Source organism: Trachypithecus francoisi, unplaced genomic scaffold (assembly GCF_009764315.1).
Source record: "Trachypithecus francoisi isolate TF-2019V2 unplaced genomic scaffold, Tfra_2.0 Lachesis_group7, whole genome shotgun sequence".
In the NCBI taxonomy this organism is placed as follows: domain Eukaryota; kingdom Metazoa; phylum Chordata; class Mammalia; order Primates; family Cercopithecidae; genus Trachypithecus; species Trachypithecus francoisi.
Window position 1 is genome coordinate 23,652,185 of NW_022681472.1, and position 26,494 is coordinate 23,678,678.

Sequence of the window (26,494 nt, forward strand, 5' to 3'; positions counted from 1 at the left end):
GGATTACAAGCATGCGCCGCTACGCCAGGCTAATTTTGTATTTTTAGTAGAGATGGGGTTTCTCCATGTTGGTCAGGCTGGTCTCGAACTACCCTCCTCAGGTGATCCGCCTGCTTTGGCCTCCCAAAGTTCTGGGATTACAGGCATGAACCACTGCGCCCAGCCAAATCAATTTTTTTTTTTTTAAACCAAAGGCACTCTCCTGAGTGGCAAAGTCAAAAGTCACAAAAATATTAAACCAAAAGGAGCTGGTTCCCTAATCAGTAATAAAACTCAGGCCCTGGTGGTATACGCACAACATCGTAATCACTAGACCACAGAGTGGAGGGCTTTCTTACTTTTGCCTTTTTTGTTTTTAAATCTTGCTGGGTATTCAAAGCAGGCTGCTTGAGTATTTAGAAGATTTTAACTTGATTCAGATCTAATCTCAACAGGAGTGCTGCTCAGCTCATTCCCTGGATGTTAGTACTTCAACATCAGCATCAATAATTAGTCTTGGTTTAAAGAAAATGGTTGGATCTACATGTTTATTATCTCAGTAGTTTTGTTTTCATTCATCTCCCCATTTTAGACTATTAGTCTTTTAATTACCTGTTGTATCGACCTAAGCAATTGTCAGCTAGGCAACAAAGGTGTATTTTGGAGACCCATCTTGTTCATTGGGTGGTCTTTTTATTCATTTATTTATTTACTTAGTTTCTCTCTTTTGTTCCCCCATCCCCTCGGTGTTTTCATGGACGGGTTTTTTAGTTGAGCAAAGAATAGTTTGAGAACCAGGCATTCCCCAGAACCAGAAGTTGCTCACAGCGACTCTGGGACTGGAGTCACTATGCTAAAATAGGAGTTTCAGGGAGGGAGTCAAACACCTGGGGAATTCCCTCTGGTGGTGGTGATGGGTGTGTACTGTTTACCTCCTAAATGGAGGCAATTGTCTCAGGATTTCTTTTAGAAGTTTTTTTTGTTGTTTTTAAGTACCATTGGAAGTAAGTCTTTAATTATCTGATTCCAAAACCAGCTTTTTCTAATTGTGCACATAAATAAATTATTTTAGGTATTTCAGAAGATCCCCAGTTTTGGAGAGATTTATTGTTTGACTATTTCAGGTTAGGTGGGTCCACTTTCCTAGATATTTACAAGATGTCCATAGTGTTATATATAAATTCAGCTGATGTTTATTTAGTAAGAGTTGGTCACAGATGAAAAATGCAGTCCAAATTTCAAAAATAGGAAAGTATCTGCAATTTTTTTAAAGCATGCTGTGTAAAACCAGACCACTGGTGCCTAAATGGCAATCCTTACCCAAACCTCTCCTGTAGGCAAGGGCAGGAAAATTTTGACCTGAAGCCCTGGTCCTGAGGCAGGCTGAAGGAGGCAGTTCCTTGCAGAGCTCTTTGCCTGAATCTTCTGTCTAAAGACAGAGACTGGAGCCCTCATTCATAAAGGAAAGAGAGAGGGTTTGAAAAACAGCCCAAATAAGGTATAGACCTTCGACCAAAGACTAGGCGGTCTGAATTCAGGTAAACTCACCTGAAACACCCAATAGGACTTCTGAAGATGGAATGCTGGTGCTGGTACCAAGCCCTGCTTTCAGAGAAAAACACCAGGTGGTCTGGGGGAGTCACTCTGAAATCTACCAAGTTATGCCAAATATGTCGACCTAAAAGGAAGAAACGAAGCAAAATTAATATAAGTAGAGAGTTTATTTGGGCCAAGCTTGAGGATTGCAACCTAGGAGCATAGATTCAAGTTGCCCTGAATACACACTTTGATTAGCAGCAGTTTTGAGTGGATTTTTAAAGGGAAGAAAGGGGGACAGGGAGTTAATGTTGACTTCTTAAGAAGCATGTCCACTGACTAAGAAACATTGAATTTAAGAAGTTTAAGTCCTATCTTGCAAAAATCTTTCAAGTGACATTTGTCATCATAAGAGTAATTTTGCCTTGAAATCTGACAAGATATATTCTTCTGTGGCTGGATGGGGTGACTCATGCTTATAATCCCAGCACTTCGAGAGGCTGAGGTATAAGGATCATTTGAGCCCAGAAGTTCAAGACCAGCTTGGGCAACATAGGGAGACCCTGTCTCTACAATTTTTTTTTTTTTAATTAGCCAGGTATGATGGCCCAGCTGTTCCAGAGACTGAAGTGGGTGGATGGCTTGAGCTGTGGAGGTCAAAGCTGCAGTGAATTGTGATCATACAGCACTGCGCTCCAGCCTGGGTGACAGAGAAAAAAAAAATAAAGTTAAAAATTTATTCTTATGTTAGTTTTAAACAAAATACAAAATTAAAGCTTTTGTAGAGAACTTGCAGCTCTGAGACTATAACTCTTGATTCCAATTTAAGAAAATGGTTCTACATCATTGCTGTAGCAATTTAACTAATCTCCTTGCTGGGAAAAACCAGAGTTGTTTTAATTTACTCAGAATTTTGCTTCCAAATAATAATTTTAAACCATGATTTGCACTGTGCCACTGTCCTGCTCATAGCACTTTAGTGTTGTCTTATTCTCACTCCCTAAAAGAGTCACAAACTCCTTAGCATAGCAGTTGGGATCTTTCATGACTTGGCCCAAGATTGCATTGTCTACTGTCTATGAATGCATCAGCAATACTGTGTTCTCCTCTTTTTTTTATTTTTTGGAGACAGAGTCTCACTCTGTCACTCAGGCTGAGTGCAGTGCAGTGGTGCAGTCTTGGCTCACTGCAACCTCTGCCTTCCAGGTTCAAGCTATTCTCCTGTCTCAGCCTCCCCAGTAGCTAGGACTATAGGCATGCCACCATGTCCAGCTAATTTTTGTATTTTGGGGTAGAGATGGAGTTTCACCATGTTGGCCAGGCTGGTCTTGAACTTCTGACCACAGGTGATCTGCCCACCTTGGCCTCCCAAAGTGCTGGGATTACAGGCGTGAGCCACCTCACCTGACCCTCATTTCTAATCATGTGCTGTACTTGCCTTTTTCCATGACTTTTCACCTGTCACTTAGCATCTGCCTCCAACTGTTTATAAAACTACTCTTGGTGTAAATCAATGTCCAGTTCTGGTATAGTTCCCTTTGTAAAATATTTTTCTTTTATTATTGGACTGGAATAAAACCTGGGAACTAGAATTTTAGAAAGCTTCTTAGGAGATTCTACCGTGCACCCCAAATTGAAAACAAATCCCCTAGATCAGTAGTTCTTAAAATGTGATCCCGAGGCCAGCATCATCTGTATCATCTGCAGACTTGCCAAAAGCTCTTGTGTCGGCCCAGCAGCCTTTGTTTTAATAAACTTAGTGGGTGAGTCTTATGCACATTCAAATTTCAGAACCATTGCCCTTGGCCAAAATGAATATCAGATCATTCTACTAGTCTTTCAATGTACTTTATTTATGGTTATTACAGGATTTGGTGTTCCTCTAAAATGATACAGCTACATGTACAGATTTCTCATCTTTTTATTCTAGCATAAGTTCTTTGATAGGTGTGCTACGTTTATCTTGGTATCACCCATTGTGTTTATCAAAGTATTTTGCCTAAGAATCTCTCCACAAATGTATGTTTAGTGCATTAAAGCTTTTGGGTATAACTAGCAGGAGAAATGGGAATGTGACATACCATTCACACTCCTGTGGATCTTTTATTAAAAAACAGAAATTTAGTATATACTCATATAAAACAGCTGACAAGATGTTTTTAATAATGATACTTTATTAAGAAAATAGCATAAGCATTAATTACACGATACCTTGTTCTCCTAAGAAAACATTTTAATGTCTCTCTCTTGGAGAAAGCATTTTTAAATGTATAACCTCTTCAGTACAAATTAGGTGCCTTGTAAGAATTACCTGCTGTATATCCTCCTTGTCGTGTATTAGATTTCCTTTGCACAGGAAGACAGTTATCTTCCTTTTGACTTTCAATAATGCCTTCTCATTTTGCTTATTTCTTGGGTAAGGTGTTAGTTTCTTCCTTTATTTTTCCTGTTAATCTGTAACCACAAATACTCCTGAATTGCTTTTGGGCAATCTGCTCCTGGTTTTTCAGCCCCCAAGCCCACACTGACCAGTTCTTCACAGGGGCTCTTACTGCCTGTGTTAAAAAGTCACCCTAAGGTGTCAGTCTTTCCTTAATAACTGAGTACCTTTTTCACACTTTCACTTCAAACCATTTCATTCTGGAAAGTAATTTGTTTACTTACTAATTGGACCTCAGAAAATGACTTTTTTTTTTTTTTTTAACTTACAACTCTTTATCATTGTCTTAGAAAGCATTCTTTAGATTATAAGTTTCAGAAACCAAACTCAAACTGGCATACACAAAATACTGACTTGGCTTGTCTAACAGAGACATCCAGGGGCTGTGGCCACTTCAGGCACAGCTCTATCCAGGGGCATTACAGGTCCTCAAGATGCCGTTTCTCTCTCCATCTGCTGGCATTTCTTTCCTCTGTGTGGCCTTCCTTTTTGGGCAGGGTGGTTTCACATTTGGGTAAAGTTGGTTCCTACAAACCAGTGTTCTATTCTCAGAAGAAGAGAAGGTAAAACCACCACTCCTTTCTGAGAGCCCCAGTGAAGGACCTGGGGAGGCAATCAGCCAGACCCAGGCCACGCACCCATTCCTGGGTGGGCTTGGCACTAGATAACACCGAGGGACTGTCACCAAGAGTGAGGGTCAGAATGCTGGACAAACAAAGTCAATGAATTTCACTCCATTTATGGAGTTTGTTCCAGAGATGTGGAACAATCTCCATAATTGGAAATGGAACAGACGTGGACCAGAAGTGCTGTTCCAGAACAGCAAAGAGGTAGAAGTCATTTTCTACTTAAAAGAAAAAGATAACCACAATACCTACCAAATTTTAAGAGCATATTAAGAGTCAGTCACAATGTTAGGTGAGTTATGTGAATTGTTTGAAAACCCAGTGAATTCCATGTTATTATTTCCATTTTAAGGGAAATTTAAGGTTACCCAGATAATCAGTGGGAAAATCACGATTTAAATCAAGACATTTTCTCTTTATCATCCATATTGTTTATACTTTATTAGGCCATCTGAGTCAATGGAGTGAACAGTAGACAGTGAAAACAAATTGTGTGTTACTAACCTTTAGTGTCAGATATTATCAGTTGCCCCCAACTGCCTAATTCCGTTCCATGAGGTATTTATTTATCCAGTCGATGTTCAAGAGCTCTTCATTCTTGTGAGAATAAGACAGAAAATGAACAAGTAAACAAGCCCATAAACAAAGCCTTTTAGATGGTGGAAAATGCAGTGAAGAAAATATAAAACAAGCTGATCTACTAGAAGGTTAGTAATTCAGAGGAGGTAGTTAAGGATGACTTAAATACTAATGATATTTGAACAATAGCCTGAATTATAAGGAGACAACTTTTCTAAAATCTTGGGCAAGATCTTTCCAGAGACAGTGAATGGATGCACTCAAGTCATAGGAATAAGCTTGTCATGTTTGAGGAAGACAGAGAAGGCTAGTGGGAGTTCAGCACATTGAGGAGAAGGGTGTGTATTGAGAGAGATGGACAGAGCCCCAGTCATGTAGGGCTGTATGTAGGCCGTTGTAGGAAGCTGCAATTTTATTGTCAACACAATGGAGAGGCCACTGAAATGTTTTACTGAGTTATTGCTGTCCATTTGTATTTCATGCATCGATTATCAGTAGTCATAAAAATAGTTAAAGTTTGCACAAGGTAGTAGTGAAGCCAGCCAAGGCCACATGGCTGGCCTGACCATTTTCCCCCAGTCTCCTGTGGAAATATGAACAGAGACAGGCACCTGGAGAGCCTTTGCCACATGCATTATAGCCTTAATCCTAGTTGCCTGGAGAAAACTTGGTTCACTTTTGCCCCCAGTGAATAAACTGAGCTAGCAGAAATGTTTAACAGCTGTTTCCACAATATAACCTCCTCCTGGGCCAAGTCAGTTGATTGATTTATTTCTATTTATTAAAGAGTAACAGTATGTAAAGTGTTTAACTCTGGAATTCTGACGAAGAAATTCAGGGGTGGGGCATTTTTATCCCCTCCATTCACCATTCTCACCCTGTTTTTTTCTCTCTTTTCTACCTAAAGGCTTTCCTTTTTAGTCTCTCTGGCCATGAGCTATCATCCCTATCAGCCTCATTTTTCCCTGCCCCACTTAAAGGTAATATATCTTTACCAAACCCATTCATTTTAATGTATTCTGCTTATTGGCAGGAAGCATCAATGCATGGTAAAAGCACAACTGCACTTACATTTACAGATAAAATGTAAATTCCAACAGTGTTCTTTGTGTCAAAGTATTTGAGTTTGAAGAGTTTAGATTATTATGTTTAGAATACTATTTTCAGTATAAAATTGTAAAATGAAATAAAAATCAAAAAGGGAAACAAGTATATGTTAATTACTGAGGTTATTTTTGCATGAAGTGACAACTTTATACTGAATTTTGGGGGCTTATGATTTGGCATATCTGAATGTAAATTCATTGTCTTTACAGAAAGGAAAGAAGAAACTTTTTCAAGGCAAAGATTCTCTGATGGTGTGCCTTCATTGATAAAGAATAGCACATTTTCTTTAAAGAAAGTTTTAAAAGCCAAATATATTTTATGTAATAAGTAGAAGGAAGATAGATATTTTATTCATGTTAGCAAGAAGTGCTACACAAATACTCATCTCACAGCCATGTATTTTGGACAATTTTTTCAACTGAGAAATGTCTGGCCGGAAGTATCTTTTCACTGTTCTCATGATAATGTATCTACGAAATGTGTCACTTCTCACTACTTCTGCAGGAAAAAAATATCAGTAACTATGCTCTCCTGAAATGGGATGAATATGAAGAATGCCATGAACTTACTGCCATTTCATGTCCTTAAGTACAGCTGAGGAACAGCATGAGAAAGTGAAGGGCAGTGGGACTTCAACTTTCATGCCCTGTCTCTGGGTGTCGGCACATCTCCCCATCCCCTTCTCTTTCTTCCCTGAGCCCTCCGCTCTGTTTCACATTTCTTGTCTGACAACAAACAGTATATAGATATAGAAAATTTTGTGTTCTATTCATAAGGATCTTGGAAACTACCTGAAGCCAACAAGAGCACAGCTTAAAATCTGAGAGCGAGAACAAGAGAGGGAGAAAGAGAATATTAATTAGCATGTAAAGAATGCCTTTGTCCTTAAATTGTTTTTACTTATAGAGCTACAGCTTCTAGAGATATTACGTGATGTGATTTCTTTTTAAATTAACCAGAAACATTCCAGATGCATGTTTATCTCCTCTATGGCAGTTTTATTTTTGTTCTCCTCTCTTTTGGCAGAATTTCATTTTTTAATATCTTAAGATGCATTCATATTTTGCTTTCTTTAGGACTAGCTGTAAATCAAATGTATATATTCAATTCATTTCTGTGCAGACTTGGAAATCAGAGTTGTCATGGTTGTATGATTTGTTTTATTTAAAAAGTGATTCTCCCCTGGCAGGAGAAAACAACTAAATCTACAAAGAATTTGAATTAGTATATAATGCTTGAAAGTTTTGTGAATGTCTTTCCTACACATGAAATTTATGAAATACCTACTATTTACAAAATATATTATACTCAAATGCCAAATTCTTCCACAAAGTAAAACTGAAGAACTGTGGATACTTGCATGTATTCAACAAATACTGTGCTCCTATCAAGTACCAAGGACAGCGCCTGAGCCCCAGAGCCTCAGAAGAGTTGACTGCTGCTTGCCAAGAACATTTTATTTGTCTGTAGGTTATGATAAATATTAAACAAAATTTTCACTAATAATTTATAACAATATGTGAGGCAATTTATGTAGGGAAAGTGTAAAGTGCTATGCATATGTACAAGAAGATAGTCAATCTTAAGCCATTGGGGATGGGATGAAGGTTGAAGGTTTCAGGAATGAATTAGAGGAACCGACCTTTAATCTGAGATCTGAAAGAGGAGTTAAGGTTATAGTATTTAGGGGAGAAGGGATATTTTTTAGCAGAGGGAACACCATGAGGGGAAAATCCTAAAGGGGAAAGGAGAAATTGTAAGGTTATGGAAGCTGGAATTCAAGAGGAAGAGGGACCTGGAACATGCTTGTGACCAGAATCAACATGTTTTCTTTTACCTCCTTTGCGTCCAGCTCTTCCTCAACTCCTTTTAACCCAGCCTTCACCCAGGACATGCTTCAGCTCCATTTCTGTTTGCTCGAATAGTGTGATTATTTAGGACCCATTTCAAATGTATCTTCTTGCAGAATGCCTTTAGTTATAGCTTCAGCTGGAAATAATCAATCACTGTCTTCTTTAAAACCTAATAACCTCTTTGATTTCATGTATTTTAATTGGACTTGTGGGTTATTTGCCTGACTTCCTCAGTACATATTGAGGGCAACCATGTCCTACTTCCTCACTGTGCTTGGTACAAAGTTAGTACCATAAAAATAGTTGAATTGAATTGGAAACCAGATTAGTCATAACACATTGGCCATCTTTTCTGTGGTATTATCATTTATTTTACTGAATTTATTCCAGTATTCAGCCTACTTTGTTTTATATCCAAAAAATTCCAGGCCATTTGAAGGGTGCAGATGCTGACTCTGTTGGAGACATCTCAAGGAAATTCATCAGCATAGCCAAGGTTCATAAATTTCACATGAGGCGAGATCAGATAGAGTTGAAATTGTAGTGACACTTTGAAAGCAATATATCTCTTCTTAATTTGAAAAATACTGTAATTCTATTAAGCCTTGCCACCACTGTTTTACCAATAATGTGATATAACTGCACATAGATTTATGCATGCAGTGTTATGTAACTTACCTGAACTGGACTTATGCTTATTTTAATTCAGACTAATTCATTTGCCCTTAAGAAGTTGTAATTATGGCCGGGCGCGGTTGCTCAAGCCTGTAATCCCAGCACTTTGGGAGGCCGAGACGGGCAGATAACGAGGTCAGGAGATTGAGACCATCCTGGCTAATACAGTGAAACCCCGTCTCTACTAAAAAATACAAAAAAACTAGCCGGGCAAGGTGGCGGGCGCCTGTAGTCCCAGCTACTCGGGAGGCTGAGGCAGGAGAATGGTATAAACCCGGGAGGCGGAGCTTGCAGTGAGCTGAGATCTGGCCACTGCGCTCCAGCCTGGGTGACAGAGCGAGACTCCATCTCAAAAAAAAAAAAAAAGAAGTTGTAATTATAACTAATATTTGTTTTACTTTCATGTTAAAGAAATTTTTAATGCAATTTTTAGGTAAGGGCAACAAATGAGATTAGAATTCTTTACCTATGGGTTTTTTATTTTTGTGATAAGTCCTTCATTGTGATAATATTTTTAAGGATAAACAGATATTCTGGCTGACAAGTAGAAGCAGATGAAATCATCTTCAAAATGAATTCTTTGAAGAGAGCCACTTCTGTCTCAAAGCTAATACAAGCTATTGTTTTCACCAAAGCAAAGGGAAGATCAAAGTATTTGTGCTCTGAATTTCCTTCGGAAATAAATGAAAGTTAGAAGTGTCAAAGAGAAAATAAGCATACCCCAAAAAGATAGTTAGGGAAATATACTCAGTGAGGAAAATTTGTCAGTGCTTATGGAAGCAAGATTGATTTTTATTTTTAACTCTGCTGACTTTTCTATCTGATCACAAGGACAATCCGTCTTAAAAATATATTTAAGTCAAGCTCCTTCAGTGATTTTTTTCCTATTGCTTTTGTTCAGTTCCTTTTTGCTGACATTTCAGACTTCTTTTGTTTTGTGGATGTACCATGCAGGTGAATGAGTGATTATAAATTATACTTTCAAAGCTTTATCCCTGCACCAGTCAGGAAATTTAGCTTGCAGCCAGAGCTTTTGATAGGAAAAACCATGATTTTAACTTAGAGGAAATTAATATGGATTTGCTGAAACTCATGATTTGTGTAAAGAATAGAGCTTTAGGTTTATAAAATTAGCTGCCTGGTTAAATGCCGTCCCCCCCCCCGCCCCCCCATCCCCTCACCACCACCGAACTTCAACTAGGGGCACAGTTCTGTGTTTTGTAGATTCAAATTTGTGAAATTCTGTCAGTCATTTAGGAAAAGAATCAACACATTTTGACTTGGCTTTTCATAATTTCAGTTAGAATTACATCCATTTCAATTTCCTTGGCCAATTCCTACCCATCTTTTCTCACATGCCCCTAAATTTTCCACTACTTTCCTCACTGATGTCTTCCTACTTCCCCTATATCAGTCTTTTAAAAATAATCCTATTCCATGATTCTAACACTTACCCCATTATGCTTTATGTACTTTTTGTGTCTGTTTCTCCTTTCACCTTGTCTTTTTTTTAATTTACCTTTGTTGACAAAGCAGCTACTAATAGATGATTATTAATAAATGTTTGTATGTATGTAAATGCTCAAAAGCCAGGGCAGCCAAACCAGGACACAAGATATAAACAGTGGCAGGTTCTTGACTCACATCATGATGACTTAGCAGATGGGTCTTCCTAGCTCCTTCCATTCTGTTTTGTGAACTATGTGGCTTAACAATATTGTGCACCTGTATGCAAGCACAGGAATGTGCACAGCACTGAGAATACAGAGATGAACCAGACAAAATAGTCTTGAGAATTTTAAGAGGAAGAGTCAATGAAACCAACAGGTTGTTTTGAAATACTCTACCGAATGCAGCACGGCTGGTATAACAGGATGCCTGAGATGCCTGAGGAGCAGAGAACAGGAGCATTTAGGAAAGACTGAGGAGTCCCGGGATTGGGGGCAGTTCTGACAGATGACTACTGGTGGGCCAGGTGGAGAGCAGTGGAGAAGCTGTTTCAGAGAGAGAAAACAATACAGTCGAAGGCGCTGTGGGACTATAATAGGTGGGAAGGAGCTGAAAGTGAAGTTGGGGGATTGGGGGGCAGGAGCGGTCCACAGAGGACCTCAGATGCCAGCCGAGACACTTCAGCAGAAGCCTGTAAGTGAGCAACTGGCTTGTGAGTTCTAAGTGGGGCAGGCCGGGGTCGGAAAGGATGCGTATTCAACTGTGCACCCTGTGGTACCATTGAGGACAAATTAGGGGTGAGGAGAAGATGAGCCAGAGAGACTGGTTAGGAAACTTAAAATATTTCAGGCAAGTGATAAGAAGAGCCCTAAGTAGATACAAATGGAGATGGAGTGGAAGAAAAAGGCAGAAGGAACTGAAATAGTTGGAGTCTTATTGTTACTTGAAAACAAAAGAAAGTATCTCTGGTGTGAGACTGTGAATCAAGCCCACTAAAGTGTTCCTGCTCTCCTAATGAATGTTCCTCATGCAATATTTCACGTGGTCAAGGAAGAAGGATTCATCTGCATCAATCTTAAATGCCATCAAAATGCATTACCAGCCGTATTCTTTGTATCAAATTCCAAAAAAAGTATCAAAATATATACTACATAATATTATATATGGTAACATATAATTTTAACTGTATAATGATAATTATATATGATTAATATAAAATGTTTTAATAGAATAAAGCAGAACTTAGTATATTTTCATTTGTGTATTTAAATATTAAGACATTTCAATCAAGCAGAATTGAAAGCCTATAGTTCTATTCCATTCATAGTATATTTCAAATGATTATAAAGGAAATCCCAGAACTTTGTGAGACTGTGTACAAATTAATTCATAATCCCAGAACTTGGGAGATTGTGTACACATTAATAATTGAAAAGAGTCTGGGATGTGCTTCAGTTTCTATAAACTTTGAACCTCATGTACTTGAGATATCAGTGAACTCAGATGTAAAATTAGATGCATTCAGAAAACAATGAGAGATGACAGATGAACAAATCCCTTGCTAGTCTTAAGCAGAGGCATTTTCAGTAGACCTAATATGACATTCATGGCATATCTTCTGAGCCAGGTAAGAAAAAAAATAAAAATATGCTTAATAGACCAAATGACATTTAGGTTATGGGGAGAATGTTTTCAGTTTGTTTCGATTAAATATGAAATTTCTGCAGTGGGGTGAGTGAGAAGACACAGAAAGTTAATGATAATGATATGGAATTGCTGCATTCATATACTGGAAGATGGAGAGTTGGCCAAACTTGGATTCCAATCTCTACCCTTCCATTGACTAGTTTGAAAATATTAAGATCTTGCACCCAACGGCTTGATATTAGTATTTTCAAGCCTGTTTTCTAATCTGTCCATTCAGGCTAGTGATACTTCACAGACTGTCACGAGCATTAGCTGAGAAGAGGTATGTATCATCCTCAGTATTTGCCTAACATATAGAATGGCTAACCACAGAGATTTGTGTCTGAAGTTTCTCCAGGGTGCTTGGTGTTGAAGCGACTGGCCCCACTGAGTAGAAAAGACATATAAATAATTTGCATGAAATAGCTATGCAAAATGGAAAGGGAAGAACTTTGTTTGCATGCAGAGATGTTCCTGAGAATAATGTAGATACTGCATTTGATTTCATACTAGTAAACATTATAAAGATAGAGGCAATTGTTAAACAAACAAACAAACAACAACAACAAAAAAAACTATTCAGAAGAATGTACAGCTTCAGCTGTGCTTCCAGTCCTGGATTTAGCCCAAAGACAGAAAATATAATTGCCCTGGTCTGCTGAGAACAATGGTACAAAAGGCCTGCAAGTACCTCCAATGGGAGTATTTGAAGTAGAAACTGTTTACGCAATTTGTTAATTGAAAGCTATTTGAAAAGTATCACAGTCAGGTCTGTTTTACTATGCCTTGAATCTACCAGATTCTGTAGGCAGTTAATAAAGAATTGCTATTAAGTCATTTCTGTTATTTTGCAATCAAAAATAAAAGTTGTGGCCTGGTGTGGTAGCTCACACTTGTAATCCCAGAACTTTGGGAGACTAAGGCAGTAGGATCACTTGAGGCCAGGAGTTTGGGACCTGCCTGGGCAACACAGAGAGGCCCTCACCCCTCATCTCTACAAAATTTTTAAAAAATTAGCCCCACGGTGGCACATGCCTGTAGTCCTAACTACTCGGGTGGGTGAGGTGGAAGGATCACCTGAGCCCAGGAGTTTGAGGTTATAATGAGCTATGATTGCATCACTGCACTCCAGCCTGAATGACACAGTAAGGCCCTGTCTCTTAAAAAAAAAGTTGTGAATGAAATAGTAATTCCCCAAGCTTAACATCTTTCCATGTACTTTTTTTTCCTTCAACTTTTATTTTAAGTTCTGGGATACATGTGCAGGATGTGCAGGTTTGTTACATAGGTAAATGTGTGCCATGGTGGTTTGCTGTACAGATCATCCCATCACCTAGGTATTAAGGCCAGGATCCATTAGCTATTCTTCCTGCTGTTCTCCCTCCCACATACCATACAACAGGCTCCAATGTGTGTTGTTCCCCCCACCCTCTTGCTCTATGTGTTCTCAGCATTTAACTTCCACTTGTAAGTGAGAATATGCAGTGTTTTGTTTTCTGTTCTGGCATTAGTTTGCTGGGGCTAATGGCTTCCAGCATCATCCATGTCCCTGCAAAGGACATGATCTCATTCCTCTTTATGGCTGCATAGTATTCCATGGCTTATATGTACCACATTTTCTTTATCCAGTCTATCATTGATGGGCATTTGAGTTGATTCCATGTCTTTGCTATTGTGAACAGTGCTGCAATGAACATATGTGTGCATGTATCTTTATAATACCTTTGGGTATATACCCAGTAATGGGATTGCTGGGTCAAATGGTATTTCTGCCTCTAGGTCTATGAGGAATTGCCGCACTGTCTTCCACAATGGTTGAACTAATTTGCACTCCCACTAACAGTATAAAAGCGTTTCCTTTTCTCTGCAACCTTGTCAGCATCTGTTGTTTTTTGACTTTTTAATAATTGCAATTTTGACTGGTGTGAGATGATATCTCATTGTGGTTTTGATTTGCATTTCTCTAATGGTCAGTGATGTTGAGCTTTTTTTCATAGGCTTGTTGGCCATATGTATGTCTTCTTTTGAGAACTATCTGTTCATGTCCTTTGCCCATTTTTTAATGGGGTTGCTTGTTTTTTTTCTTTTAAATTTGTTGAAGTTCCTTATAGACTCTGAATATTAGACCATTGGCAGATGGATAGATTGCAAAATTTTTCTTCCATTTTGTAGGTTGTCTGTTTGCTTTGATGATCGTTTCTTTTGCTGTGTGGAAGCTCTTTCCATTTATTTTAATAAACACTGCATATGTCAATATTTAAAGTTTTTAATATGAGAAACTAATAGCTAGTTTCTTGCTTGTTAGTATATCTAATCCAGGTTGGAATAACAACATAGTTTACAGGGAAAAGTGGACATTTAAACTCTTGTGTTTGCTTTAATAATGCTGTTAGTAGAAGAAAACAAATCTCATAGAGATATGTTTAGAGTAATAAGGAAGGGTTTTCAAAGCAATTTCTCAATGAAAACCTAGTGAAGTTGTATTGCAGTCAGTAAATTACATATGAAAACAATGTCAATTTTATTTATCTAATTTGGTTAATAATGTTAAACTATCATTTTTAAAAGTCTGATTAAAAATTAAAATATTGCAGAGATGACAGATTTTAAATGAAGATGGCTACTTATGTTTGTTTGCAGTTTTTATACACTTTTGGTTATAATTAACAAACATCACTTCTTGTGATGTGGCCCTACTGTGCACGATGATCATGCAACCATGTGTGACTTGCTGCTCTAGTCTGTACTATGGTGAATAAGACAAAGACTTTTGGGTGTTTGCATATCAGGGCAATATAAACTGTTATACAGTTTGCATTGACCAAATCTAGTTTTTAAATTCAATTTTAGACTTTTTTAGAAATCTAATTTCTAAATTCTCACAACTTCTTTACTGAAGTCTGCAAGCTACATTTTGAGTGACACTGAGCTAGGGGACATAGGTTGGGATTTTTTTTAATGCTGCTGAGAGATGTAGCTTTGGCCTGTGATATATCTGTGTGTGTTCTTTACACAGGGAAGGAAATTGTAAATTGAGCTGAGAGCAGATTCTGAAAGAGGGAGAACAAGTCTGCTTTATGCCCAGGCAAAAAAGTGTCATTGAAAACAACACTGGGGAAAGGGTCACACTATAGTAGAAAAGCAGGTGCAGAAAGAGCCAGTGTTAGCAGTTTCTGTTTTCCCATAAAGGAAAGACTGCACAAGTTGGGTTCATCCAACACTCGTCAGGCAAAGAAGGACACGCCCCTCCCTCCTGAGTACTAGATGCATATTTTCTGCAGGAAGGAGCTTTGTCTCTTGTCTGTTATTCTACAGAATATTGCTTTGTACCTTAATAGATGCTCAAAATATATTTGTTGAAATAATTGAATGAAAGTGTTAAGAACACATCCTTATGTCCAGAATTCATAATGTGGGATTGGTATTTTTTGTTATTCTCATGTTTCTATTGTTGAATGCCACAGGGTTTCAGGAAGGTTAGACAGATTTTACAGTAGTTTATCAACAATAAGAACAAGTGAAAAAAGTTCTCTTAATTTTCACATCGTTTACCTCCTCACTGCCGGCGGAATCAATGATAAATAAGATTCTCTTTTACCTCTTCCCATCTTTTGTCTATTTTCTCCTCCTCTGTTTTCTTCTTTCATCAATTCTTTCTTTCATTCAACTGTTATTCATATCTGCTGAGTAATCTCCCAACTGCTATTTCTATTGCTGATACCTCCACCTCTTTTCAGGGAGTTAAATACCTTTCCAGACTTAAATTCCATGATCAAAATGGGACATTCCTTTTCTCACCCTTAAGGTTCTCCTTATGTCTTAAAGACTCTGCATTCACTTTGCCTCTCTAATACGTCCTTGTCCTGGTGTGTTTTTCCAGCACTCTGCTGAACCTTTGTAGATCACTCACCACACTGGATTATAATTATATCTTTATTTTCCTTTTTTCTAAACCACACCATTGGTTCTTTACAGATGAATATTTTCTTATTTTTGCCTTTTTATCCCTAGCACTTGGCACTGCCTGATTTATGAATTATTTGTTTATGAACAAATAAGTAAATACACAGATCTGGAGTTCAGAGTTATGAGTTTACAGATTAGGGTCCCTGAGAGGAAAGCAAGATGGCCTGGGAAAAGTTTCAAAGTGTGAATAGTGAGACAAGCAGAACCCAAGAAAACAGATGCTTATGGGATAGGCAGTGAAGAGGACACAGAGTAGGCAAAGCAGGAAAAGTGTGTGAGCACCAACAAGGCGCCAGGGCAAAGTCAAAAGGGCCAGAGAATAGAGAATTTGAAGGAGTGGGTGCTACATTTAAGAAGAGATTCAGGACATGATATGTAGAAAGTATCCACTGGATTGGGCCAATGCAGTCATTGGCATCCTTAGAGGGAATGGTTCTCGTAGGATGCCAGTCAGCTGAGGAGAGTGGGTTGAAGATTTGGAAGTGGGATTAGCAGACTGGACTTCTTCAGGATAAATTTTGAATGGAACAGGAGAGGAGTTATTGGACTATGTCCGGAAGGGGCATGGAGTGAATGAATATTTATTTCTTAACTAGAATGAATTTGGTCAAGCTTACATTTCTTTGCAGGGAAGACTCAGTATTGCATGAGATTGTCCCTTGTTATTCATTATTAATTTTCATTTTGTCTTTAAATTATTTAATTTTGATTCATTAACAATATTTACTGATCAACTTCTCTCTGTCAGGTAGTTTCCTAGGTGTTGAGCTTGTGGCGATAAACATGACAAAGTCCCTGTCCTCATGCAGAGTATGTTCAATTCCAACTATTCCCTTAAGATTCACCTTTGATCTGTCTATTCGTGTGAGGAGTGAAGTTACCAAACAGGTATCAAGAGGAAGTTTCAATTATTTGATATATTCCTCTTACTGTATTCACAATGTCTCTAAATACTGCTAGTGGCATCTTTCTAATGTCTGTATATCTATAATTCTAGCCATATTCCATTTTCCTGGCCTTCCCTCTGTAGCAGATGTCTACAGCTATTTATAAGATGAGACTCATTCCTGAATTGTCTGCCTTAATATCTTAGAAGATGGTGACAATTCTATACTGCTTCAGCGGGTTTGAATTAAGCACTTTGGAAGTTTAAAATAGGGTAAAAAAGACCTGGTTTGTCTTTCTCAGTCAGCTATCTTTTTCCTATTATAACTATAGTTTATGAGAGAAATAGTGAAAGGGGACGTATGTTTTGTGATGGAGAAAATTTATTATGCTTGGCAGGATTTTTTCTTGAGCAACAGCTACCATCCGTGATGGATAATTTTCAGTATTTTTGATATGAAATCTTACTTGAAAGAAAACACATTGTCCTTGGAAATGGTTTGGAGCTATTATTCATCAATAAATTTTGAAAATTAATTATGCATTTATTTATTCAACCAAAATATGTTGACAACTCACTGTGTGCCTGGTGATGTGTGATGGGGTAAAAGAGAAACTGTACGTTGTCTCTGTTTTCAAGGTATTTATGGTTTAGTGGGGAAAGAAACATATAAACAAATCCTTAAGGCGTAGCAATACTGAAGCAGCAGATACTGAAGTTAAGGGATATGCCTGGTGCTAGGGTGTAGGGAAAAGCTGCTGACTTGAAAGATACAGACAAAGTTTGAGTGAGGAGGTGATGTGGAAGGTGGTTCTGGAAGAATGAATAATAATAATAATAAGCAACATTGAGGGACTTACTATATATTAGGTACTGTACTTAAGGACCTTGAATTTTGCCAAATAAAGGAAAGCTCAGCCTCTTATAGATTCTAGTGCAAAAGTATATAAGCCAAGAGTCAGACACTTAAAATCTCAGTATAATAGTGTGCAACTATGTTTAGTCTTTTCTTAGTTAGAACTGAACAAGAATGTTGCGGTGCCATTTCTTGCTAGAGTAATTTGTAGGTAAAATGGTGCTATTGTCATCACACTTACTGTGTGACTTGCAAGGGACCCCGAGAATATTGTTCTCTTGGCTATAGTTGTCTCTTACTGAAGGAGAGATTGGTAAGCATCCTCACTCTCTAATTTTAAGTTCTGGTGATTGTTAAATACTTTAAGTATTGTGTTTCAATGTTCATGGAGTTGTAGCTAATATTTATAAGCTTAAGAAGAATTCCTCCTGCATATAAAGAATCCTCTTAAAAATGTGCATAATGATTATTTTATGTCTTTAAAATTAAACTTTGTAATACATTTTTTCCTCTGTTAGATCATATATATATATATATAGTTGTTTCATAGTATTAGTATAGTAACTTCAACCCTTTCTAGCTCTCATGAAATAAAGTTCGATTCAGTTCAATACTACATTAAGAAGTATTAGGTACATGCCATGTTTCGCACTCATTCTCTTACATTATGGGATTACAAATTTAAAAATGGGTCTCTGCCCACTGAGAGTGCATAATTTAGCACAAGGAACAGGATGAGTGCAACTCAGTATAATAGAGCAGGATAAATTTGTTTCAGTGGAGAAGTTCTCAAGATGTCACATTTGAGCTAAGTTTTGAAGAATCAGTAGAGTTTTGCCCAGCAGAAGGAGGTGAAAGGGAATTCCAGGCAGGAGAGAACCATATGCAGGAAGGTGGGAAACCTTACATGTGGATGGTGTGTTGGGAGAACTCGAGCAAGGACATGGCAAAGCATGGTGTTGAGAGACGGAATGGGAAGTTTGCTAGTAAACAATTAGGAAGGCCCTTGAATGCTTGGCTAAAATGTGAAGCTTTGGGCACTGGAGAAATTTAAATGATACTAAAGCAAGGTAATGGAATGATTATATTTATGCTTTACAAAGGTAATTTTAAAGGTAGATTGGAGTTAAATAGGGTATACAGAGAAAGGACATGGTGGAAAAAGAATCACCCCATCAACTTGCTATTGATAGTGTCATTGTAAGAATTTTATGATTTTAAACTTAAAAAGTTATTCTTTGGTATGAAGATGCAGAATTGTCTTAAAACATAATTATCAAATTAGATAGAATTATTTTGAAATAATTGACTTGACTTTGATGTTTTTGTATTTGACTTGACTTTGATGTTTTTCCTAGGTATAACGAGATGTTTAGAAAGGATTTGCTTATTTTCCTGTCCATTTCCGTGGAGATAATACTCCCTAATGGCAGGACATGGTGTTGCCATTGGAAAATATGTGTATATGCGGTATTTTAACAGTAGGTGGCATCCACAGTGATATGTATATATCACAGGAGCAGGAGAAGGAATGTCACCTTAGCAGAATCATAAAAGAGAGTGCAAAAATCAAAGTGGAGTGATGGAACATTTGGAAAGCAGAGAATAGGATTTCAGCCTGGTCAGGTCACTAATGGAGGCTTCTCAAAGAAAAGAGAGTATTGACAGCAGTGAAGAGTAGAGAGGTGTGTCTCCACTACCTCTCACACCATCATTACTTTTTCAGGGTATAAAAGAAGTCAGGGAAATGCTTTTTAAAAAAATATGGTAAAGTCTTAGTTTCTGTAGTCACTTATTGTCTTGTCTTGTTAATATTCTAGCAGGTTTTTTTTAACACTCAAGTAGAAATGAAGCTATTAATTGGTAACAGGCAGTTCAATGACAACTGTGACCTCAGGTGCTCCATTTTTGACAGGCCAAAAGACATCCAGGCAAATAGAAGACTATCTCATTATTCAGAATTTCTCTTCATGTAACTTTAAGTAAAATGCATCCCAGAGAAGTCAATGCTAATGCTTATGGGCATGGGGAAGGTATGTGGGATAGAGGTGCAAATTAATATTCTCCCACTTTCCCACTCATCATCGTGTATTCTTTAACCGTATGTGGCCACAGGTTGAACCTGTCTGGAGATTTTCATTTATACAGGAGATCAGTGTATCTTCATGAGATTTTCTATGGATTTATATTTTCCTAATTTAGGTGCTGTGGTAGTTAAATTCGGTTTAACAATGAAACTCATAGGGATACCCAGTCACACCTGTAGTCAACTGCTGTACCATTATAATAATGGCATATCTAATCATGTCTATAAATGATATCTGTAATTGATCAAACACTGTTACCATTCTTTTCTGAAATGCAGAGTACTTGATCAAATCGAAAATGCTTGTAAAATGCATAAAAGCAACCTAATACGGTTTAGAACATTTTGGGGTAGGAAGCAATATTAGAGGAAGTATATATCTGTCTGACTAAGTGAGAACTTTCTGTAAATGATTATAAATATAGAGAATATCTCATAAGCAATGATCTAGAGAAGAAGCAAGGGTATAGCAGAAATCTGGGCTGAATACTGTAGTTCCTCCTTATTTACAAAGCGTGAGGCTCTTAGGCCTTAATCATCTCTGTTAAGAATTGGATATTCTCCACCATGCCCAGAAAAGGGGGGGGAAGTTTGCCAGATGAGAAGAATGCCACTTTTGTCATTGATTTAACCTCTGTATATTTCCTTTGACAAAATAAATTGGTTTAAATATTTTAAATAAGGCAATTGCATTGTCTTCCCTTGTGTGAAAAAGTGAGCATCCCTGGAGCACCAACTTAACCCTGTTGAGCTAGGATTCTCATTACTTACCCACTTGATAAAGCACTTTCCTAATTCTTAAATTAGTATGTTGACTTACATAACTGTCTAAACCAATCTCAGCATTCCTCAGACTCCTTTACTCTCTCATGGCAAACATCAATTCCCTATTTATATCACCAGAGTCTTGTTTTGAATGCTGAATGATTCTTTCCTTTTTAGGGTCTCTTGCAGCATTCAGTTCTCTAAATTTTCATATTTGATGAGTCATGTATTTCCTCTCATTCATCCTTTTGTTTTTCCTTTTTCTGCTGATAGCTAAGTGTTAATTTTGTAGTGCTTCTCTACTGCTTACCAAGTTAATTACAAATCTTTGGTTTGATATTTAATTTCCTTATAATGTGGATTCAGCCTACTTAGCCAGCCTTCTCTCTCTCTCTCTACCTTACATGAACCCAGTCTTCAGTCACATTGGCTCCGCTCATTGTGTACCTGCTCTGTTGTTTAGGGCATTGCTTCCACTTGAGATACAGCTTTCCCACTTTGACCTGTCAGAATTCTACCCATGCATCAAAGTCTAACTCCTATGCCATATTCTTATGAGGCCTTCCTTCTGTAGACCCAATGACTCTTTATACCTTTGAACTCACCTGTCACTTCCCTGCCTTGCTTTATAAATACCTGTGTATTTGTCTTCTGGATTAGATGGTATGCAATAAATGACAAGATTTGTTTCATTGTAGTTATTTGACTGGATATATTTATACCACTGCTTACTATAACTTACGTTTTACCACCTCTCTCATTGGTATTTTATCCTATAGGGACTAAAGGAAAAAAATAGTGTCATAATATATTCATTTTACATGGCAGAGTTAACTGACAAAGTTATGACAATGAAGCCTGCTATATGCCAGGCTTCTTACTGTGCAACCCATATAAAATAGTAGCCATACTTTCAAATGTCTTTTTTTTTTTTTTTTTATAATATGGAACGCTTCACGAATTTGCGTGTCATCCTTGCGCAGGGGCCATGCTAATCTTCTCTGTATCGTTCCAATTTTAGTATATGTGCTGCCCAAGCGAGCACTCAAATGTCTTAATAAGATTTTGTATACTCAGACAAAGGACCATGATATCATTCTTACTAACCTCAGAAGCATAATAAAATATGGTTAGTTTTGGCATTCCTCAAATTTTGCCATTAACTTTTCTCATAAAATTTGATTAAGGGGCATTGCAAGACTTTTTTAATTAAGGAAAGTGCGTTGGAAATTTATGTCCCGTCCACAGTTTGTCAAATTCTGAAAGATACTCATGTTCTACAAATACCTGTAAACATTATGATTGTAAAATATCTGAACAATTTTTTCGGATGAGGAATACCTGAAATTAGTTGTAGCCTCAAGTATAAATTCTTATTTTTAAAAAAATTGAATTAAAAATATATTGGCTAATTATATTACATAGGAGTATCAAAGTGGCTTTATTTTCTGGTTATTTCTCTGCACTTCATCGGTTCATAGATATGGTTTATAATATTTTGTTGCTTTTTATTATCATGGATTAACAAATCTTAACTACTAGCACAAGTCTGGATGAGCCAATACAAAATGTAATTCTACATTTTCAGTAAACCTTTGTCTTCTATGAGTATTTTAAATGTTTAAAAAAATGTGCAAAAAATGTTTTAAAAACATTGGATGTTTTCTATCTTAGTTCTGCTATATAGCTGGGGGTTTCTTTGTTTTGTTTTGTTTTGTTTTGAGATGGAGTCTTGCTCTGTTGCCAGGCTGGAGTGCAGTGGCGCTATGTCAGCTCACAGCAACCTCTGCCTCCCAGGTTCAAGCATTTCTCGTGCCTCAGCCTCCTGAATAGCTGGGATTACAGGTGCTCGCCTCCATGCCTGGCTAATTTTTGTATTTTTAGTAGAGACGGGGTTTTACCATGTTGGTCAAGTTGGTTTTGAACTCCTGACCTCGTGATCTGCCCACCTCGACCTTCCAAAGTGCTGGGATTACAGGTGTGAGCCACCGTGCCCAGCCTATAGCAGTTTTAAAAAGGCAGATTGTTGCTAAATAAAGTTTCACTTGATGTGGGCTACATTTTAAACCTTTAAAAGTTATTTCTCTAACTTATTTTTTTCCTTTAAACATTTGCACCGTTGAATAGTTGAAGACTTGTATCAAGTCAATTTAAGTGAATGTAGCAAAATCAGATCAGCATGATCTAAACAGTTCTTAACTGGCTGAATCAATGACAACATTTTTTTTTTTTTAAAGGAATATTTTTTTCAGAAAGAAGAGAGTGCTCCATTCTACCAGCTATTTCTGTAGCAATGCTTCCCTTAGGTGGTACTAATGAGCTATGGGCTGCTTTTACAGAATAGTTTTCTTCCCAGATAATTCAAGGTTTAGAAGAGCTGCACCCAGTTAAGCCATTTAAATGATAGTCTTCTTTCCTTTACTCTGAAAAACATTCTTTTCTTTTTAGGCCTAAATTCTACTTGTACACTGATCATGAAATTACATAGATTCCAAATATCTAACTTAATGTTTATTTCTTAACATGTGTCATAAAGTATTTCAGATTACCTCCACAGAAAGCAGGAAGGCTTCGACCTTAATATTATGCCTTATCATAGCTAAAAATTGTCCAGAGATGCTTCCCACTGCGTGTACTTGAATAATAGTTATTATTGTCTATTGAATGAGTCCTATATGCCTATCACACTAGTGATCATTTCATATGCATTAATTTAATCTTCAACACCATGCTATGTCAGATAATTCTAATATCCATTTTGAAAGTAAGAAAACTGACACTTTGAGAGGCTAATTTGACTGTGACTTGTGCACTATTTTTTTACCACATTGCTTTTTCTACCAAGTTTACTTGAGAAAAGGCATGAGGACATCTGATCAAGGCACTTCTGTGGGTTCCAGCTTTGAGATGCTGCCTCTGTTCCAAGCATGTAACAAATGCTAGAGAAAATATGAGGATAGAAAATGCAAAAGTCACAGCTGGGCTCAAAAACAGTTTGTTATCTCCGTGGCCCAAGAATGGGAATGAAATGCAAGTGATGAGTTGTGGGCTACGCTGAGGCCTCTGGCCTGCTGGACTCCGGAGGTGGACAGAGGGGCTGGTTCAGTGTCTGCAGGGCAATGGGACATAAAGGTTATTGTACACTGGGTGGAAATCCAGAGCCATCCTCACTTTGAAACCAGGTAGTAGAGGACTCCACTTCTGAATGAAGGATGAAAAATCTGCTGGTCACTATTGCTTGAGAGGAGCTTTTGTGAAGCTTGGTGTTTAAGATGGGAAGAGGAAGTCGTTTTAGGTATGGCCCTAAACCACTGAACCAAACTAAACCAAATCCCTCACTAGTTCAGGGACATGACTGGTGATAATCCAGATGTCAAAACAATGTCATAGTCAGATCAGATATAAAACCGCTTGCAAATGTGTGATCCTGGGCACAAAACCATTTTTAAGAGAAGGATAATGAGAGAGAGAGGGGATGGAGCTATATCAAAAAAAACTAAATAAAAATAGTTTAAAAATCATCCCACTTCAAATGAACTTACAAAACCTAATTCCAAAGCGCATGAGGAGACCTAACAGTAAGAAAGACAGCCAACAAAATGGACCATTAAAATGAGTTTTCCCCAGAGTATTTAATATATTGAAACAGCCTGGCAAAGTCTATTTTGGATGCCCAAAGGAATGCCATTGTATTAGCCTGTTCTCATGTTGCTAATAAAGACATACTTGAGACTGGGCAGTTTATAAAGGAAAAGGTTTAATGGACTCACAGTTCCACATGGCTGGGGAGGCCTCATGTTCATGGCTGAAGAGCAAAGTCATATCTTACATGAAGGCAGGCAAGAGACTTTTGCAAGGGAACTCCCACATACAAAACCATCAGATCTCGTGAGACTTACCACCACGAGAACAGTATGGGGGAAACAGCTCCCATGATTCAATTATCTCCATCTGGTCCCACCCTTGACACGTGAGGATTATAACAATTCAAGGTGAGATTTGGGTGGGGACACAACCAAACCATATCAGTCATCCATAAAGAAACAAAAATGTCAAATTATTATTTATTTACAAATATTTATTAAGATCGTACTGTGTTCCACATATTATTACAGGTGCTAGAAATGTAGAAATGAATAAAAATAAATAAATCCATATCTACTAGAGGACTTGCATTCTAGTGGGGAGTTTACATTTTAGTGGCAGAAATGAAATAAGAGTAGGTGAACAGGAGGCTTCCACTGTATCTGTAATATTTTATTTATTTAAAAGGTGAAGCAAAAGAGCAAAATGCTCATACTCATTAAAGCATGGAGCATTAAGTGGGTTTTCACAGTTTAATCCTACATAAGTACCTATACAATTGAAATGAAAGGACACACAGACTTTTCAGTAGAACATGCATTGTTGGACATAGCAATAATATTTAAAATGTCCAGTCTTCTGGCAATGAGGCAAGTTCCATGGCTGTTTACCTCTGTGGCTCCCAACTTGCTTAGGGTAAAACCTTATCAGGGCCTGTAAGGTCCTGGGGTCTACGTTTGTGGCCTAACTTGCTCATTCACTCTGCCCCAGCTCCTACCCCATTGCATGCTTTTGTACCTCACAAAATTCAAGCTCATTTCCTCTTGTGATGACAGCACTCCTCTTGAATTATCTCTCTTTTAGATACTGGGGAAAATCTTGAAAATTTTCAAATGATGTCTCAAATGAGGCCTTTGATTTTAGTCATGGAAATAACCCTTCAGTCTGATTTTGCTCTCGATCTAGTGCTTTTAGTAGACACTAATTCACTCAGCTAGATAGAGCTGTATTTTCATGGCACTTGATGGATGTTCCACTTTGCAGTGTCTCATGTCACCATGACCCAGTCTAGAGGGTTGCTGCCTGGGGTTGCTGTAGCCCCCACACTCCCATCAGTGTTATGTGCTCAGGCTGAGGGAACTGCAGGTGGTACCTGGAAATGTCTTAGGAGTGCAGAGTGAGTTATAATGAATAACAGCCAATCTTGGATGCTGAGTTGTTTACGAAACTTTTTTAGGAGGGTTTAATATGTGTTTTAGACAAGAAGAAACTGCTTCTCAATAAGGATGAGCATAATTGTCATTTTGGAAGTTAGTCTTTAGAGCTAAAGCATTCGTAAGTTAAAGTGTAGAGCTTGACTAATCCATGTTACTTTATTTTTAAAAGACAAAACACTATTGCTAGTAATGGGAATATCACTCTGTGTGGGTGTGAACACATATGTTCAGTGGGACTCAAAAAACCCACGCAGGGTGTAGAGTTGTCCCTCACTGATTTTGCCCAATTATACTGTGAATTCGATAATAATTTACCAACACTTTGAAGTCCTGCAGATGCTCTAAAACAGCAATATAATCAGATTTTATTTGAATATCTAATATGACAACTCACTCTAATAGGGACTTATTTTGTTCTACCAACATTAAAATGTCACATTCTAGAAATGTGAAGCTTGTCACCTTATCAAAAATAGATACTAGATACTAGATGGTTAATTTGAATGTGTTTAATGACATTGAACTGTACACTTGAGAATTTTAAAACGGCATAATATGCAGCTATAAAAAAAACACCGAGATTATGTCCCCTGTAGCAACATGGATGGAGTTGGAGGCATTATCCTAACTGAAATAACTCAGACACAGAAAATTAACTACCGTATGTTCCCACTTACACAGAGATGGAAGCAATAGACACTTTCACAACCCCCTTCCCAACCTCTTCCCACTTGTGGAGAGGTTGGGAAGGGGATGAGGGTTGAAAACTTGCCTATTGGGTACAGTGGTCACTATTTGAATGATGGGCACAGTAGAAGCCCAAATCCCATCATTATGTAATATATCCATGTAAAAAACATGAATCTAAAAATAAACTAAATTAAAAGAATGGTTAAAATGCTAAATTTTGTGTTTTACTGTATACATTTTACCATCACTAAAAAAAAAAAAAAAATAGATACTAAGTCAAATAAAATGTAACTA

At 37.6% G+C, this 26,494-nt stretch overlaps 1 protein-coding gene and 1 non-coding gene across 2 annotated transcripts in view; one reads left to right on the forward strand and one right to left on the reverse strand.

The window, feature by feature from the left end:
- PREX2 (phosphatidylinositol-3,4,5-trisphosphate dependent Rac exchange factor 2) overlaps positions 1-26,494 on the forward strand; it is a 296,781-nt gene that overhangs the window by 219,374 nt on the left and 50,913 nt on the right. The window lies entirely within an intron of this gene.
- On the reverse strand, positions 21,428-21,534 carry LOC117079742. The gene has a single exon (XR_004435583.1). It is a non-coding gene; the product is annotated as a U6 spliceosomal RNA (small nuclear RNA).